Raw genomic sequence first — 16,992 nt, forward strand, 5'->3', positions numbered from 1 at the left:
CTTCCCCAAACCAGCCCTGCCTCTTCAAATTTCCATTGATGGAATATTACTGTCCTAGTTATTCAAGTGTGAAATTTTGTAAATGGAGAAATCTCTGAATCCAACCAGTCACCAAATCCCTGAAGATGTCTATCATCCATTCTTTCCTCTGAAGTTTTGTCACCACACTAGTTAATTTTCTTACCTCCTCATTCTAAAATTCTTGCCATTGTTTCTTCCTGCTCCTTTCCAACTAGCGTTGATGCCAAATGTATCTTTTTATTGTTGACATCACAGCTCTTACCTGCCCCAAATCCATTGTCATGATGTTCTACAGTATTGAATTAAATTTTTTCCTGCTGGCTTTCAAGATCCTCCATTTATTATTTCCCAAAATATAGATACCTTTAATTCTAGGCAAACTGACTTCCTCATCAACCATTGTGATATTGTGACTTATAATAAGAAATATATATTTGGTCTTCAACCCCTAGCACAGAGCTCCTAAAACCCTTGAAATTTCCAAATTGATGAAAGCGATCATGGTGTCTTTGTTATGTTAATGAAGTGACTTTTGGAAGAAACCTAAGGGTGGGGCCTGGTTGCTAGGGAACCAATCTGGGGATTTAGTCCCTCACTCTGGACCTCCAGGGAAGGGAGGGGGGCTGGTGGTTGAATCAATTTCCAGTGGCAAATGATTTAAACAATCTTGTCTGTGTAACAAAGCCTCCTTCATTAAAACCTGAAGGGATGGGGTTCAGAGAGCCTCCCAGTTGTTGCTAGGAGTATGGTGTTCTTAAAAAGAACACGGAAGCTCCTTTCCCCACTCCTTGCTTCCATCTAGCAGTTCCTGAGTTTTATCCTTTTCTAATAAACTGGTGCTCTACTACATAAAATGTTTCTCTGAATTCTGAGAGCTGCTCTAGCAAGTTAATCAAATCTGAAGAGGGGTTGTGGGAACCTCTGATGTATACCTGGTTCATCAAAAGTACAGGTGACAACCTGAATTTGAGATTGGCATCTGCAGTTGCAGAGGGGATAATCTTGTAGGACTGAACCCTTAACCGGTGGTATCTGACTATAACTCCAGGCAGACAGTGTCAGAATTGAGTTGGATTGTAGAACACCTAGCTGGTATCGGAGCATTGCTTGTTGATATGGGGAGCGTCCTACCCTGTCCTATGGTGGAATTGGGTGTGAGTCCCTCTTAACCATCCTAACCATCCCAGAACCTTCTCTGGTCCTGTCATTATACATAATCTCTTTTTTATTTGATTTCTCACCCATTGTATGCATCCAAATGGCACACATCCTCAAACTCCTGCTCAGATTCTTCTTTCTCCAGGGAGCTTTGTTCTCCACTGTCATATTTCCCTCTTTTTTATTTTTAATATTAAAAAATATTTATTTATTTTTGGGGCGCCTGGGTGGCTCAGTTGGTTGGGCTTCTGACTTCGGCGAGGGTCATGATCTTGCGGCTCGTGGGTTCGGGCCCTGCATTGGGCTCTGTGCTGGCAGCTTGGAGCCTGGAGCCTGCTTCAGACTCTGTCTCTGTCTCTCTGCCCCTCCCCTATTCATGCTCTGTCTCTCTCAAATATAAATAAAACATAAAAAAATAAAATATTTATTTTTGAGAGAGAGAGAGAGAGAGTCAACAGGGGAGGGGAAGAGAGAGAGAGACACAGAATCCGAAGCAGGCTTTGCCCACACAGAGCCTGATGTGGGGCTCAAACTCACAAACCATGAGATCATGACCTGAGCCAGTCAGTTGCTTAACCGACTGAGCCACCCAGGTGCCCCTCATGTTTCCTTCTTCTTGTGGGCATGTTGAGAGGTGAGACAAAGAGAGTGAAGGAAATGGAGATTGTATATGGCAGCCACAACATTTTTTGGGAGCTAAAGGGATCACAGAGTGCTTCCTTTTACATTTTTTCTTATTTAATTTCTTAAGGGCTAGTCAAAGGTATTGGAAATATTTGGCTGAAAGAAAAGATGACTTTGTTTGGGGTCATGAGAGTTATTCTTAGTTTTTATGAGGACTATCATGGAGAGAAATTCTTATTCTGGGTACTTTAGAACCCCAGTCCTATATGTAATCAGGATTATGTGGGTTAAGTTACCAAAAGGCAGAAGCTTCATGTAATGTCTAGCAAGGTGGAACTATTTTTTGACAGAGAAACTGGATATGGGGAAATTTTCAAATGATTGAAAGCTGTTAGAGGGGAAAAAGTGGTCCTGAGATAGACCCAGTGTCAGGAAAGAAAGACGTCAGTGTCAGCAAGACGGCTAAAATAAACTCACTATGAGGATCAAAAGAGATGAGATCAGAGGGGTGACCCTCGCATAGGTGGTCAAAAGGGAGAAGTTCTTTTGAGACCATGATGGGTGGCTAGCTCGACCTGTCCTGCACTGGCCATTCAGCTGTCGGGCTCGTACTCGTGGGTATGGAAGAGCAGCATCGTCATTTTGGTGGGGTACATCTTGATAGTCTATGTTTGCAGGACTTTTGCAAGATTGAGCTGTGCTCCATGGCAGTGTGGGGTGATGTGACCAGAGCTGGTGACATGATGCATGTGGCAGTGGTGGTGAGTAGAATTCCATTCTAGACTACTTGAGTATCAGTTGTGACCAGTGCAGAGCTCAGAATTTCCACATGGAAGGGGTTTGGGACAATCATCTCATTGAAGGGTGGAGTATGTGTGTGTGTGTGTGACTGAATAGTATCTTATATGATATTAAGAGAATGTCTATAGTCTCTGTGAAAGCATGGGGGTATGAATAGAGATTATGGGACCACTGTGAGTCTCCCATCCCACCTCCCAAGGCCTCCATGGCTGGAATGACAGGGTCCTGGCTGGCGGGAATAAGTAGAACCTGCCCTTTAGCCGTGACCAGTGGCAATGACACTGGTCAGGTAGTGGTGAAGAGGTACTATTGTAGTTATGATAAGCTAAGCTGCTGTGACAAATGAGGCTCCAAGTTAGCATGGCTGCAATGCTGCAGAAGTTTATTTCTTACTCACATAGCAGTCTAACATGGCTGTTCCTGGTTGGTGGGTATCTCTCCTTTGGGCAATGATTCAGAAATCAAGGTGTCTTTCACTAGATGCCCAGAGACATTGGCATTTAGGTAGGAGGGAACAGAAAGAGAAAAGAGGCACTGCTTTATAAAGCCTGGCCCTGAAATGGTACACATCATTCCTCCTCCTATTCCATTGGTGAAAATTAGTCTTATGTCCATATAACTGCAAGAAAGTCTGAGAAATGCGGGCTAGTCTTGTGACTGTTAGGTCTTGTGACTAAGGAAGGAGAGAAGGTTTGGATACGTGCGTGGCAGTGTTTGCATGGGTTTGCACTGGGCTTCTGGTGCATCTGGGCTTGTGGTGGGATTTCCAGTGCAGTAGGGGTCACAGCTGAGATGTGGAGTACAGCGCGGATCGTCCAAACTCCGAAGCTTGGTGATCCAGACATTCCAAGAACATTCTGCTCACAGTTTGCACATGCAGAAATAGGCTGTGGGTTGCTTTGGCAGGTGTGGGGTTCCCCCTAACTGGAGATATGAAATATATGGATGCAGCCAGGATCAGATGGTTGGACATGAAGACTTCTAAAGTCCTCCAAGCACTGACTCTCTGATCCTGTAATCCTGTGTATTTGTAAATGTATAATATAATGCACACTTACTGTTATACTGATTTGTATTGTTCATTTTGGTGGCAGCCTAGTGTAACAGAAAGAACACTTGCCTAGGAAGTATGGTAGGAACCTGATGTCTAGTCCAAACTCATGGTTCTGGGCAAGTCATTTACCTCCTGTGCTTTAATGTCCTCATCTACAGAGGGTGGCTATGTTAGAAGAGCTCCCTGAAAATGTCTACTTCCTAATCCCTGGAACCCACGAACATGTTATCTTACATGACAAAAGGGACTTTGCAGGTGTGATTTAATTAATAATCCTGAGAGCAGGAGATTATCCTGGATGACATGGGTGAGATCAGTGTAATCATAAGCACCCTTAGAGAGGAGACAGGAGGATCAGAATCAGAGGCTGGGCATGTGATAGTGGAAGTGGAGGTTGAAGCGATGCCCTTTGAAGGTGGAAAAATGGGCTTTGTTGGCCTGAGGAATGCAGGTGGCCTCCTGGGGCTGGAAGAGGTGAGGAAATAGACTGATTCTCCCCTAGAGCTTCCAGAAGAAAGGCAGCTGTAGCATGACCTTGAGTTTAGCTCAGATGAACCATTGCAGACTTCCTGCCTCCAGAACTGTAAGATAATAAATAAGTGGCATGGTCTTTTTTATTTATTTAAAAAAATTTTTAATGTTTATTTTTGAGAGAAATGGAGAGAAACAGAGCATGAGCAGGGGAGGGGCAGAGAGAGAGAGGGAGACACAGAATCAGAGGCAGGTTCCAGGCTCTGAGCTGTCAGCACAGAGCCCAATGCGGGGCTCGAACTCATGAACCGTGAGATCATGACCTGAGCCAAAGTCAGACACTGAACTGACTGAGCCACCCAGGGGCTCCCGTAAGTGGCATAGTCTTAAGCCACTAAGTTTGTGGTAATTTGTTACCATGGCAATAAGAAACTAGTACAAACTCTAAGATTCTTTCTAGAACTAAAATATTGTAATTCTCGATTTCATGTATATTACTTCCATGTCTTTGACTAGAATGAACTTTGAAGGCAAGGACTGCTTCTAAGAGTTAATCTTCTGTAACTCTGGCACATAGTTAAAGGGGCTTAATAATCATTGTTGTTGTTTTTTTTTTTTAGTTTTACTGAGGTATAACTGACAAAATTGTAAGATATTTCAAATGTGTAATGTAATGACTTGATATAATCTACATTCTGAAAGGGTTTCCCCCCTCCCCCAATCTGGTTAATTAACATATTCATCACCACACATAGTATTTCTTTTTTGGGAGGTGAGAAAATTTCAGTTCTACTCTGTTTGCAAATTTCAATTGTATAATACAGTGTTATCAATCATAGTTGTCATGTGATACATTAGATCCTCAGACCTAATTCATCTTATAGCTGGATGTTTATGTCCTTTTATCAACCTCTCCCTATTTCCTCCTATTTCCTCCACCCCTCACTCCCTGGCAACCACTTTTCTACTCTGTTTCTAGGAGTTAAGCTTTTTTTCTTTTTCAGTTGATATTTATTTATTTATTTATTTTTAATGTTCATGCATTTTTGAGATAGATAAAGAGAGAGAGAGAGAAAGAGAGAGAAAGAGAGAGAGAGAGTGGGAGCAGGGGAGGGGCAGAGAGAGGGAGACACAGAATCTGAAGCAGGCTCCAGGCTATGAGCTCTCAGCACAGAACCTGACCTGGGGCTTGAACTGACAGAATGCAAGATCATGATGTGAGCTGAAGTAGGATGCTTAACTGAGCCACTCAGGTGTCCCTCAGTTGATTTTTTAAAAGTTTCTGGGGAAGGGTGCCTTGGGTGGCTCAGTTGGTTGAGTGTCAGACTTTGGCTCAGGTCATGATCTCGCGGTCCGTGAGTTTGAGCCCCACGTCAGCCTCTGTGCTGACAGCTCAGAGCCTGGAGCCTGCTTCAGATTCTGTGTCTCCTTCTCTTTCTGTCCCTCCCCCACTCATGCTCTGTCTCTCTCTCTTTCAAAAATGAATAAAAACAAAAAAATTAAAAAAAATAAAAAGTATCTGGGGAAAGCAGAGAAGCCATGGTGACTATCAAGACTTTGGAGGTGGTCAGAAGCCATATGGACAACAGAGGGCTCTTCCAGATACCTCTTGATCTCTCATTGCTGGCCAAGCAATTATGTCTTTCTCTCCCACATCTTCTGGGGCCTCACATTTATAAGCTCACTTCTGCCCTATTCTCTGCAGCTGGCCCCAACTCTCAACACTGAGGCCCTGTCCAGTGTGGAGGATACATCCTTAGATCATCCTGGCCACCAACATGGCTCCTACCTGTATTCTGGTAGCTGGACACTTGCCTCTGTGGTATAATGCACAGTGTTGGGTCTTTGTCCCTTGTTTCTGACACATAGCTTCTAAAACCCTTGGAATCTCCTGAGTGATAAGCATGTCCTTGCTGTGCTAAGGAGACAACTCTTGGCTGGGGGGCTGCTAGCTTTAGGATGGGGACTGGTTGCCAGAGAAGCCATCCAAGATTAGAAGCTTGGAACTTTCAACCCAACCTCATGACCTCCAGGGAGAGAAGAGAACCTAGAGATTGAGCTCATCACCAATGGCCACAATCACACCTATATATTGAACCCCCCCTAACTGATGAGGTTCAGGGAGCTTCTGAGTTGGTGAACACATCCACATTCTTGGAGAGTGGTGTACCCCAACTCCATGGGGACAGAGGCTCCTGTGGTACCTCTTCATCTGGCTATTCATTTGTACTTTTATAATAAACCATTATAGTAAGTATAACATTTCCCCAAGTTCTGTGAGTTATTCTAGAGAATGATCAAGACTGAGGTTCAGACCCAGGAGGGGATTGTGGGAGCCCCTGACTTTGTAGCCAAGTGAGACAGAGTGCAGGTAACCTGGGGACTGGTTTCTGAAGTGAGGGCAGTCTTCTGGGACTGAAGCTTTCACCTGTAAGGTCTGAGGCTGACTCCAGAAAACGTCAGAACTGAATTGAATTGTAGGACACCCAGTTGGAGAACTAGGGAATTGGTTGGTGTGAGGAAAAAAACCTAACAGGCCTTATCTGTAGATGCAGTCTTCACCCTGAACTCTAGTTCTGGTGCCTGAACCTCTTGCCCAAGTCCAGGTTTGGTTAACTTGCCCAGATCATGGCCCCTGCACCTTTGGGCTTCTGCCTTGTTCCTGCCACTTCCTCTAGGACCTGAGGTCTTCATTTTGACCATCAGCCCAGTGTCTGTGTCCCTGTTGCCTGAGCCTGGATCCTGGTTGGTCTCCAAGCACTGTCTACTATCCAATTTCCTGCCATTGTCCTGTGTTCACATTAACAGGGTAACTTTTTCCTCTGTTAGAACTACTTAATGCTGCCTGTCTGTCACATCTTTACTCCTCTGCCCCCAGACAGCTCAGTTTTCCAGAGAGGACTTCTAGCACTTAAGGAAGGGTTGTCCCACTGGAGCCTAGCTCTCTAGCGCACAAGGTCATCTCCTGGTTCTTGACTCTAACACTGTGTCCTAAGACATTGCAGCCAGCAGAGTTATGCCCCAGGGGATTTTGAGAAATGACATCAGCAGTGAAATTGGCCATCCCAGGACCTAATTAAATTAAGCTGTTTAGTGCCAGGGCTTGGCACATGTTTTAGCTTGGAAGTTAACAGGGCTGTCCCTGCAAGTCTAAGATGTAGGTAGAAAGAGACAGGAAGTCAGAGGAAAAATAAAGAGATTAAGGGGTAAGTGATGGAGCAGATATGCACACCACAGGGAGTGCCACAAACTTGACTTCTGGTACCTTCCCTGGCCTATTTTACTACACCAGCACGCTGACCAACAGGCTGTCATTGGAACAGGAGCACCACATACTCAGCTACAGGCAAAGTGCTGTTCTCAGAAAGCAAGAACAGAATTGCATATGGAATCTAGTGGCCTCTTCAGCAAATGGGGTGGAATGGTGGAGAGAACATGGGGTTTGGCTTCAACCAAACCTGAGTTTGCATCTCAGTTCTGCTCCTTTTGAACTGAATAAACTTGGGCAAGCTAGCTTGACCTTCCAAAGGCTCAGTTTTCTCATTTCTGATATGGGGATAACAGCACCAATTTCAAATGAGATAATTCAGGTAAAAACACCCAGTGATGTGCTTGACATAAAACAGGTGCTCAATAGATGGTGACTCTGCCCTTTCTTCCTTGTAACTGTTCCTTGTCACAGCACCAAGGCAAAATAGTCTTGGTGGCTTTGTGGAAACGTTTGTTGCTTTTCCTGGATACTGACTTAAAGCAGCAGATTTCTGCAAGCTGCCCGGTATCCAGGTGTCCTAAGGTCAGCCTGCATGCAGCTGCTGTAATTGGCTCAGTTGCCTAAGTGTCTCTTAGAGGAGGCAATTGCATGCAAACATGCTTATCAGGGTGGGTGGGCATATTTAAATCCTTGTGGGTATCTAACATCCAGGGCATTGTCTTCGGAACTGCTGTGAAAATGGAGAAGCAAGGAGCTCCCATATTGGCCCCCTGCCCTTCTAAACCTAGGGAAGCTTTCTGGAAATCAGGTGGGTCTTTCCATGAGGAGTAAGTATTGCAAGCGTTGCAGGTTACATTGCAAGCTTTTGCATGCACACATGTGCATACCAAAACCCAAGAAATATTTATTGGACTTCTGCTACATGCCAACCACTGTGTGAGGGATGCAATGGTGAGCAAGACACACATCATTCTCTCCTCTAATAGGGAAACACCAAGAGCGAGAATAGTCTGTCTACATATTAAAGCCTAGAGTCAGATGAAGAGCTTTCAGATATAGAAAGAAAAACAGATTATTACTTGTTAATTGAGCACCTTTTGTTTTGCTCTTTGCTGACATAGCATACCTTTTTCAGAATTAATTTTCTCATTACATGATGTGTGATCAAAAGACAATTAGTAATTTGAATTGGAGGCAAATAAGCAGTTGTCTACTGGTGAGAACTTGTACAGTTCTTGTTTGGAGAGATCTACAAAGCAAATGCATAGGCCGGTCCCAGGGGAACACTGCAGACAGGGAAGGGTGCTGCTCTGGTATGGGGGGCTCCAGTGGGACTAGACTTTGAACTTTTGGCCTTTTTGGTGTAAAAGGAAGGAAAGTAATGTGGTCGCTGTCACCAGGAGAGAGCCTCATCTAATGGCTAAAACACAGTCGTGGGATTTAGCTTTCATAAATTCTAACTCTCCTCTGCCAATGACCTGATGTGGGGCTTAAACCAACCTCATCCTGCCTTAGTTCCCCCTTTCTATAAAATCAGAGAGCCAACCAAAGACTAAAGAGTCAGAAAACATGTATCCCAATTCTGGCTCCACCATGGACAGTTGAGAGAAGTTTGATTTTTGAAACCTCTGTTTCCTTCTAAAGGAATTCCTTCCTCCTTTTCCTTCCACTGTAGTCTGTCTGCTGGTTTGCAGTTCTTGAAATCAGAAACAAGACTTACCTTTTCGGCCCCTTGTAGAATAAGCCCCCAAATCATGCTTGCTGAATAAATGAATGAACCACAACACTGAAGTTTGACTTCATCTACTGTCTTGGGGACCTTGGAGCTATACCTGTATGGACCTGCTAATAGTGCCAAGTAAGGCACCACTTGGGTTCCTTACAATGATGGGCATGTCAGTGAGGTTGGATGCTTTTTGGGGAGAGTGTACACGTGAGTTCTTATTTATTTCATATGGACTATCTTCCTCTCTCAAAGGCCCTTTTTTAACCTGGTTTCCTCATCTTGTGGATCCCACTCCACTCCTGGATTCCACCCGGGGGGCATAACCAGGTGTGTTTTCTCTACCAAAGGACTGAGCCAGATTGGAAACTTTCTTTGCTACTGGTCATCTATGTGACTTTGAATGAGTTCCCACCTCTCTTAGAATCTCAGTTTTCCATCTGCTCCATAGGGATTATATTCCTATGTTGCTTCTATTTCCCCCATGGCAGGGTAGTAGTGAGAATCAAATGAGATGATTTTCTTGTGAATAGATTGGAAAACCAGAAGTGGTGATAGGAACCAAAGGCGAAATTTTTGTAATTGCCACTTACCGGCATCACCAACAACTTGGTTGTTTTTGTCTTCCTCAGCACATCAGAGATGCCCACTGATGCCATGTAAAGAAAAATAAGGAAGCAGAGAATTAAAAATGCCTCTGTGGAATCATAGAAAGTTTAAAGTTAATATACACCAATTCATATTCATTCATTCATTCATTTATTCATATTTCCATCCAGAAAGTAATTATTGAACATTAACTGTATACAAAGATAAATCAAACATGGTTCTGATCTTGTGGTTCCTTCAAAATGGTAAGAGAAGTGGTGCTTTTATCTTAAAAACCAATAATGCAAAGTAGAAAATGAAGGCATTCCTCTGATAACAGAAATATAGTTTGGTGCTATGATTGCACTGAAGGGGAGAGAGAATTTATCACCAAGGGGTAGGAAGACTTATTATGAGAGATGGTTTCTGGCTGAGCCTTGGATAATGGGGAGGATTGGAACCTACAGAGAAATGGCTGGAGTAAACAGGTGCATTCTGAATAGCAGGCTTCTCTGTGACTTTGAAGTCCCCTTGACCCCCAACCTGGGTTGTGCTCCTGGTTCGAGGCTTGCTTGTTTTCATTTTTTGTTGTTTTTAATTTTTTCCTTTGATCTTTCTTAAGTTGCTAAAAAATGGTCTGCTATCTCACCATGCAGTAGATTTGAGCATGAGAAACTCATGGTCCTTACTAGTATAACCTTGGCTCCACGTTATGTAAAAAGCCCATCAAAAATTCTCCTTCTGAAATGTGAGGTTCACTTCAAAGCGCTCTTCTGTTGACCAAGCCTTAGGAGGTGTCATGTCCAATCATCACTTCTCAGTTACTGGGCTTCCCCTGCCTTGCTCTGAGATCAAAGGAAAGGAGAGTTCCATCATGCAAGTGAAAAGCAGTTTCACTGAAGTAACTGATGGGGAGCAGAAATTAAACGAAGGGGGTCAAGAAACTGCTAGTTCAGGGTGTGGGAAGAATCTGCAACTTGTTTGAGATACCAAGACAAGGTGGAAAACAAAGTGAGGCCACCACCGCATTCCAGATGATCAAACTTTGCTTTAGTGTGAATGCTTGAGAGACTATCATTTACAGGATTCATTGTGCTAGAAGCTGGGACCAATCCTCTTAAATTATACTGTGTGGCTCTTTCCTCCCACCACATTCAAGTAGCAAAATAAGCAGAGCAGGCATTTATAGAGTCTTAACCTGCATGTATATTGATGTATAAATTGGGCTACCTTAGAATATAAGAGGATTATTTTTAGATTTTTGGATTTTGTGGTTGATAAATTTAAAAAAATGCATTCAACATAGAATTGTTAACTTTTTATTTGCCAAATCAAGGACATTAGACAAAAAGGACCTTGATAACTGCAAGCTGATTGTCATTATTTTAAAAAGAAAGAATACTGCGTGAATTATTGGGAAGGGCGTAACCTCAGACTAAAGGGCAGTCCTTCCTAAAAAAGTACAGTGGGTAGGGGCGCCTGGGTGGCGCAGTCGGTTAAGCGTCCGACTTCAGCCAGGTCACGATCTCGCGGTCCGTGAGTTCGAGCCCCGCGTCGGGCTCTGGGCTGATGGCTCAGAGCCTGGAGCCTGTTTCCGATTCTGTGTCTCCTTCTCTCTCTGCCCCTCCCCCGTTCATGCTCTGTCTCTCTCTGTCCCAAAAATAAATAAACGTTGAAAAAAAAAAATTAAAAAAAAAAAAAAGTACAGTGGGTAATCTTCCACCTATGCTTTTGTTCTAAAGTGTTTCAAATTGCCTCATGGTGAGCCCAGGTCATGGGTCTAGTCTTTGGGGACCCGTGTATCAGACTAGATCTGGCTTCATTAGTTTAAATGGGTTGAGGAATTTCATGGGTGCATGGATGGTTTTGAATACAGTCACATCAATCCCAAAAAGGTTTATTTTGTACTGTCATCATATTTCCTGGCACTTGGTGAGATGATGGTGTAGCCAGTTCACTTTTATTCTGACTCATTTGTGGGAAGGGAAATTTAATTCTCTGGGAACCCATGTTTGTATTAGTGTTAAATCATTTGTCTGCTGTTTAATGATTTATATACACAGTACAATGAGGTCCCAGAATTGCCTTCCTGATTGTTCCACACCCAACCTCCTCTTACCTGCTCCCCACTTTCATTCCACTCCAGGTTAGAGAAATAATTTAGTCTTGTGCCTTAGGGAATCTGTCTGAGACACTATTCTTCTTCAGCTTACTCATTCCATATATATATATATATATATATATATATATATATATATATATATACATATTTATACTCTATTGATATTGGGCTTTTAGATGAATACAAAGACTTCTTGAGGGTGTTTAGATAGGTACTATGTGATATTTTGTACTAATAACATGCTGAACTGCTTCGCCTTCTTAACTCAGCAATTGGTCTCCTCCCAAACTTGATGAACCCCTTTTGGATTGTAAATTTTGATCCTCTGATTTATTCCCCTCCAGTTCATATGCCTAATGTGCACAGGGCCTTGGTGCTCATTAAAACAGAGACTTTTATTTGAAGGGTTGCTCTGACAGTGTGCTGATGGGACCTCATATATTACACTTCTCCACACTGGCCATCTATAATTTAGTATAGTGCTCCTATTCATGTAATGTTCAGCATTTGCCATGCTTATGAGTAATTGACAGTATACAATGGTATCAATAAATCAGATGGGCTAGGCCCCGTCCTTTATGATCAGTTTCCTTGTCTACCATGGAGGAAAGCTGAAAATCAGTGGCTGCCATTAACTGGGAGCTTTTCAGATCATAAAGTCAGAGAAAGCACATTTGTTGGCTTTTATTAATAATACATTTTGAGTGGCTGTTTCAAATAGATCTCCCTGGTTGGATAAAGAGACATGAAAAAAAAAAGATTCCCCTTGTTGTTTTTTTTTTTTAACTTATCTCAGTTCATTTCAAAGGAATGACTTATTTTGACAGTGAGTGAATTTGAGTTGTAATGTCTATAATAGGCCAAATGATACAGGAGCCCTTGGGTTGTGTGATGTGGGGTGTATGTCACAGAACCAGCAAAACTAGGATTTATTTTCTTTAAATGCAAATCTGGAACAAGGTGGCTCGGGAATCACTGCACAGCGGTACCTAATAGTGTGTACGTAGCATGTCACTTACGGTAGCATGTCACAAAGTGCACTAGCATCTCTGGAATGCTCTTGTAGATGTTACATTGCCTAGGGATAGTTCTGGGAGTATATGTTTTTAAGAGAGACATACCTCAAATTTCCATTGTTGGTCATGAGTACCCTACATGAGCTCAAAACTGGGTATTGTCTCTTCATAATAATTCTTCCTGACATTGGGAGAAAGATGTAGGGGTCAAAAGTTTGCAGGAGGAAATGCTTAGCAGTCTCCAAGGAAAAGGTACCCTCTGGTGCTTGAAAATTCCAGTGCTGTGAATTACAAATCTTTACGAAGATGGGTTAGATGGGATTAGAATGCATGAGGCAGTTCAGCCTCTGGATTTTATTTCCTGGCTCTGCTATTATGTACCAGTAACATGATCTTGGGCAAGTTGCTTCATCTTTTACAATCTTAGTCTCCTTGTCTCTAAAACGGAAATTCTTGCCTCATAAGGCTGTGTTAAAGATGAGATGATTTGATACACACAAAATACCTGGATAAGTGCTGAATAAATTTAATTTTTCCTCTCCTATACTTCTGAAGAAGAAGTGGAGTCATCCGGCAGCTTCTAACTCTATAGACTCAAATCTCTTAGCATCCCTGAAAAGCAGTGTTATGATTACAGATTAAAGATGGAACTCTGTACTCTGTGTCAGAAAGAATGCTGAGCAATTTAATTAGGGCTATGGCTGGCAAGGGTATTTTTTTATATCAACCTTGATATAAAATCATTTGTAACTGTAGGTAAAAATAAAATAAATTCTATAGGTAAATTTGATTTTTCACCTCTTGTTTTTCAGGTCAGAGACACTTTCTTGTATTGATATATGAAATGAAGTCATGGAGTCCTACTCAAGCTGGTAACACCTGTCTTTAACCTAAAAATATAAAGTTAACCCAACTTTACTTGGGAGTGCATAAGTGGGAATTCAGGTGCGTGTGGTCCTCACCTGTAACATAAGACAATAATGATTATTGTTTTCTTTTTTTTTTCATGTTTATTTATTTTTGAGAGAGAGAGAGAGAGACAGAGTGTGAGTGGGGTAGGAGCAGAGAGAGAGGGAGACACAGAATCCAAAGCAGGGTCCAGGCTCTGAGCACAGAGCCTGACGTGGGGCTCGAACCCACGAACCGTGAGATCATGACCTAAGCCAAAGTCGGATGCTCAACTGAACTGAGCCACCCAGGCACCCCAATGATTATTATTTTCTAAGTAGTCAGTGCATGCTAAAAGCAGGAGGCTTTGGCTCCATTATTTTGACGTTTTGATTCTTCCACATCTTTCACTTTGTTCTTTGCGCTAAAACTGCTAAGGTCTAAATGTTTGTGCCCCCTGAAATTTGTATGTGGAAAACCTAACTCCCAAAGGTGTTGATATTAAGAAGTGGGTCCTTTGGGAGATTCTTGTCATGAAGGTGGAGACTTCATGAACGGAATTAGTGTTCTTATTAAAGGGCTTCAGAGAGCTATCTCACTCCTTCCAGCATGTGAAGACAAAGCCAGAAATTATGAGTCTGCACCCAGCAGGGACTTCACTAGAACCTACCCTACTGGCACTTTGATCATGAACGTCTAGCCTTCAGAACTGTGAGAAATGAATTTCTGTTGTTTATAAGCCACCTACCCTGTGGTGTATCGTTATAGCAGCCTGAACAGACTAAGACAGAGACCAGTAGAAACTGTTGTTGTTGTTTTTTTCTTTTTAAATCCAATTCATAATATTTTGACACATGTAAGCAATGCAAAACAAAACAAAACACTCGGCTAGCTAAAGAATCACTCTGACTTAAAGAACAACATCTGGGTAGTTACATAGAAAACTGCAAAAACTGACCTGGGGCATATTTGCCTGGGTAGTAATAACACAAAATTTAAAAAGGCAGTGGCTAAAACCACACATGGTAATTTTTTGATTGAACAATTATGATGGAAAAATGAAATATTTGTGGAAAAATCTGGATCTGAGAAGCTTGAGGTAGAAAAATTGGATTTGGCAAAAATATCGGCCACAGGAAGACAAAACAAAATAACAACACGTCACAATGGAAGGTGCTAGATTTTATAAAATTTAATACATGGATATAAAACTAATCAATGAGGGGTGCCTGGGTGGCTCAGTCGGTTAAGTGTCTGACTCTTGATTTCTGCTCAGGTCATGGGTCATGATCTCAAGGTTCTTGAGTTTGAGCCCATGTTGGGCTCCACACTGACAATGTGGAGTCTGTTTGGAATTCTCTCTTTTTGCTCCTCCCCTGCATGCATGCACTCATGTGCTCTCTCTCTCTCCCTCTCTCTCTCAAAATAAATAAATAAACTTAAAAAAAACTAACCAGTGAACTAAATTTATGCTGTAAATTTTATAAGAAAAATAATTAATTCCAATGAAAAGAAGTTTAGTAAAATAGATATGAATATGGTAAAAAAATTAAATATCATTTAACTAATCCAGGAATTAAATTCACTTAATGGAGTTCACTCTTTAAAGTACATCTTTATAAAGAGGTATTACTGTTGGTGCTACTCAGGCCTCCTATGTGTACATCAGGCTCCAGGGATATTGTGTCAGCTCAAGTCCCAAGTCCTTGCTATGACCTTGGCCCTCCATGGCCTGGCCCTTGGCCCCCAGTGCTCTCATTTTCTCCACCCAGCCCTATGCCCTGTGCTCCAGGCTGCAGCTGCACTGGTCTCCTTGCTGTTTGTCCCACAGGCTAAGAATGTGTTCCTTGGGCCTTGGGCCTTGCCCTTTCCTCTGCTTGGAATGTTCTTCCTGTAGATATCACCAAGCACATTCTGCCACTTCCTGGTGGCCTCTACTCAACCATCACTCCTCAGGGAGAACTTGTGCTACCCACTCACTCTCTACCCTCTTACCCTGCTTTCTTTTTTCTCATAGTAATTGGTATTTCTATCCATTCATCTACCTATTTGGCCAGAAAGTTAGCTCAGTCTGCAGGGTCTCAAAGACAGCGTGGCATATAGGATGCCCAACAAATATTGGTTCAACAAATTCTGCATCAAAATGTTTGTAGTTGTTAACACACACCGATGTTTTTTCTGAATCAGACTCGAGGTCCAGGTTGTCCATTGAGTCAAAATTGGAGGAGACAAGTGGTAAGATCCAAATATCCTGCATCACCAGAGCCTGTGCTCAGCATGTGTGGCCAACATTAGTGCTGCTGCTAACAGTTCTGATTTTCAAACTTCTGGGCATATGGGCAGGTTGAACTTCTCTCCCTCTTGCAGATGGGTGTGGCCATAGCACTGGAGTTGGCCAGTGAAATGTGAGCAGAAGGGACATGTGTCACCTCCAGCTGGAAGCCTTTCAGAGCTAAGTGTATAACTTTACAAGTTCACTTCTTCCTGCTGTGGTGAATGGTGACGCTCCAGGCCATGGTGGCTTTGTTAGCTTTGGTCCTGGAGTGAGGATGGCATGGATTGGAGCATGTCCTGGGTTGGACATGGAAAATGAGGCAGTACTCTACCTTTGTTCTTTGGGGCCACTGAGATTTTAGGGTTGTTCCAAAGCTGACTGATAAAACAAGTTACACATTTTATTTCATTTAAGTTTTACGTTGTCCATAGGAGGCAGTCATCATTATTCCTACTTATCACCGTGGAAATTGAACTCACAGAGGTTAAGTAATTTCCCCAAAGTCACACAGCTAGTAAGTGGCAGAACTAAAATTCCAGTTCAATTCTGGCTTTGTCCATGATCTGAGCTCTTAAGCATAGGCTTGTCCAACTTCTCAGTACCTTATTGAACGTGTGATAGTCCATATGGGCAAAAGCATGCTCCTAAGAGCTTCGGGAGCCTCATTCAAAACTAGAGAAGCATTGAAATCCTCTCAAAAGCAAGTGACACATCAGTGACCCAGAGAGAAGATCATTGGAATTGTAGGTATGTGTTTTCTCTGTCAGCACATACAATGAATTAAATATTAAAACCCGCTTGAAAGTAATTTGAGTTTGATGACTTTGAAAGGGGGCTGAAATAATTCCCACCAGGGTAAGATTTCATTTATTTCACCTATCTCTATTAGGAATTTCAAATACCCCACTGGCTTTGCATTAAAACAAAACTGATTGAAAAAACAAACTGATCAACAAACCTATTTTAGGAAACTTGGCATATTCTCTCCCTATGTGTGAACTTAGAGGAAACTAGACTTTCTGAAGGTCATGGGAAGGCAT

At 42.4% G+C, this 16,992-nt stretch overlaps 1 long non-coding RNA gene across 1 annotated transcript in view; it reads left to right on the forward strand.

The window, feature by feature from the left end:
• Window positions 1-15,077, forward strand: part of LOC147574770 (uncharacterized) — a 112,037-nt gene extending 96,960 nt beyond the window's left edge. The window contains exon 3 of the long non-coding RNA XR_015243299.1: window positions 13,602-15,077. This is a non-coding gene — a long non-coding RNA (uncharacterized LOC147574770). The remainder of the gene's footprint in view (window positions 1-13,601) is intronic.
• Window positions 15,078-16,992: the final 1,915 nt, after the last annotated feature.

Source organism: Puma concolor, chromosome D4 (assembly GCF_028749965.1).
Source record: "Puma concolor isolate L17-30 chromosome D4, mPumCon1.1.hap2, whole genome shotgun sequence".
In the NCBI taxonomy this organism is placed as follows: Eukaryota; Metazoa; Chordata; class Mammalia; order Carnivora; family Felidae; genus Puma; species Puma concolor.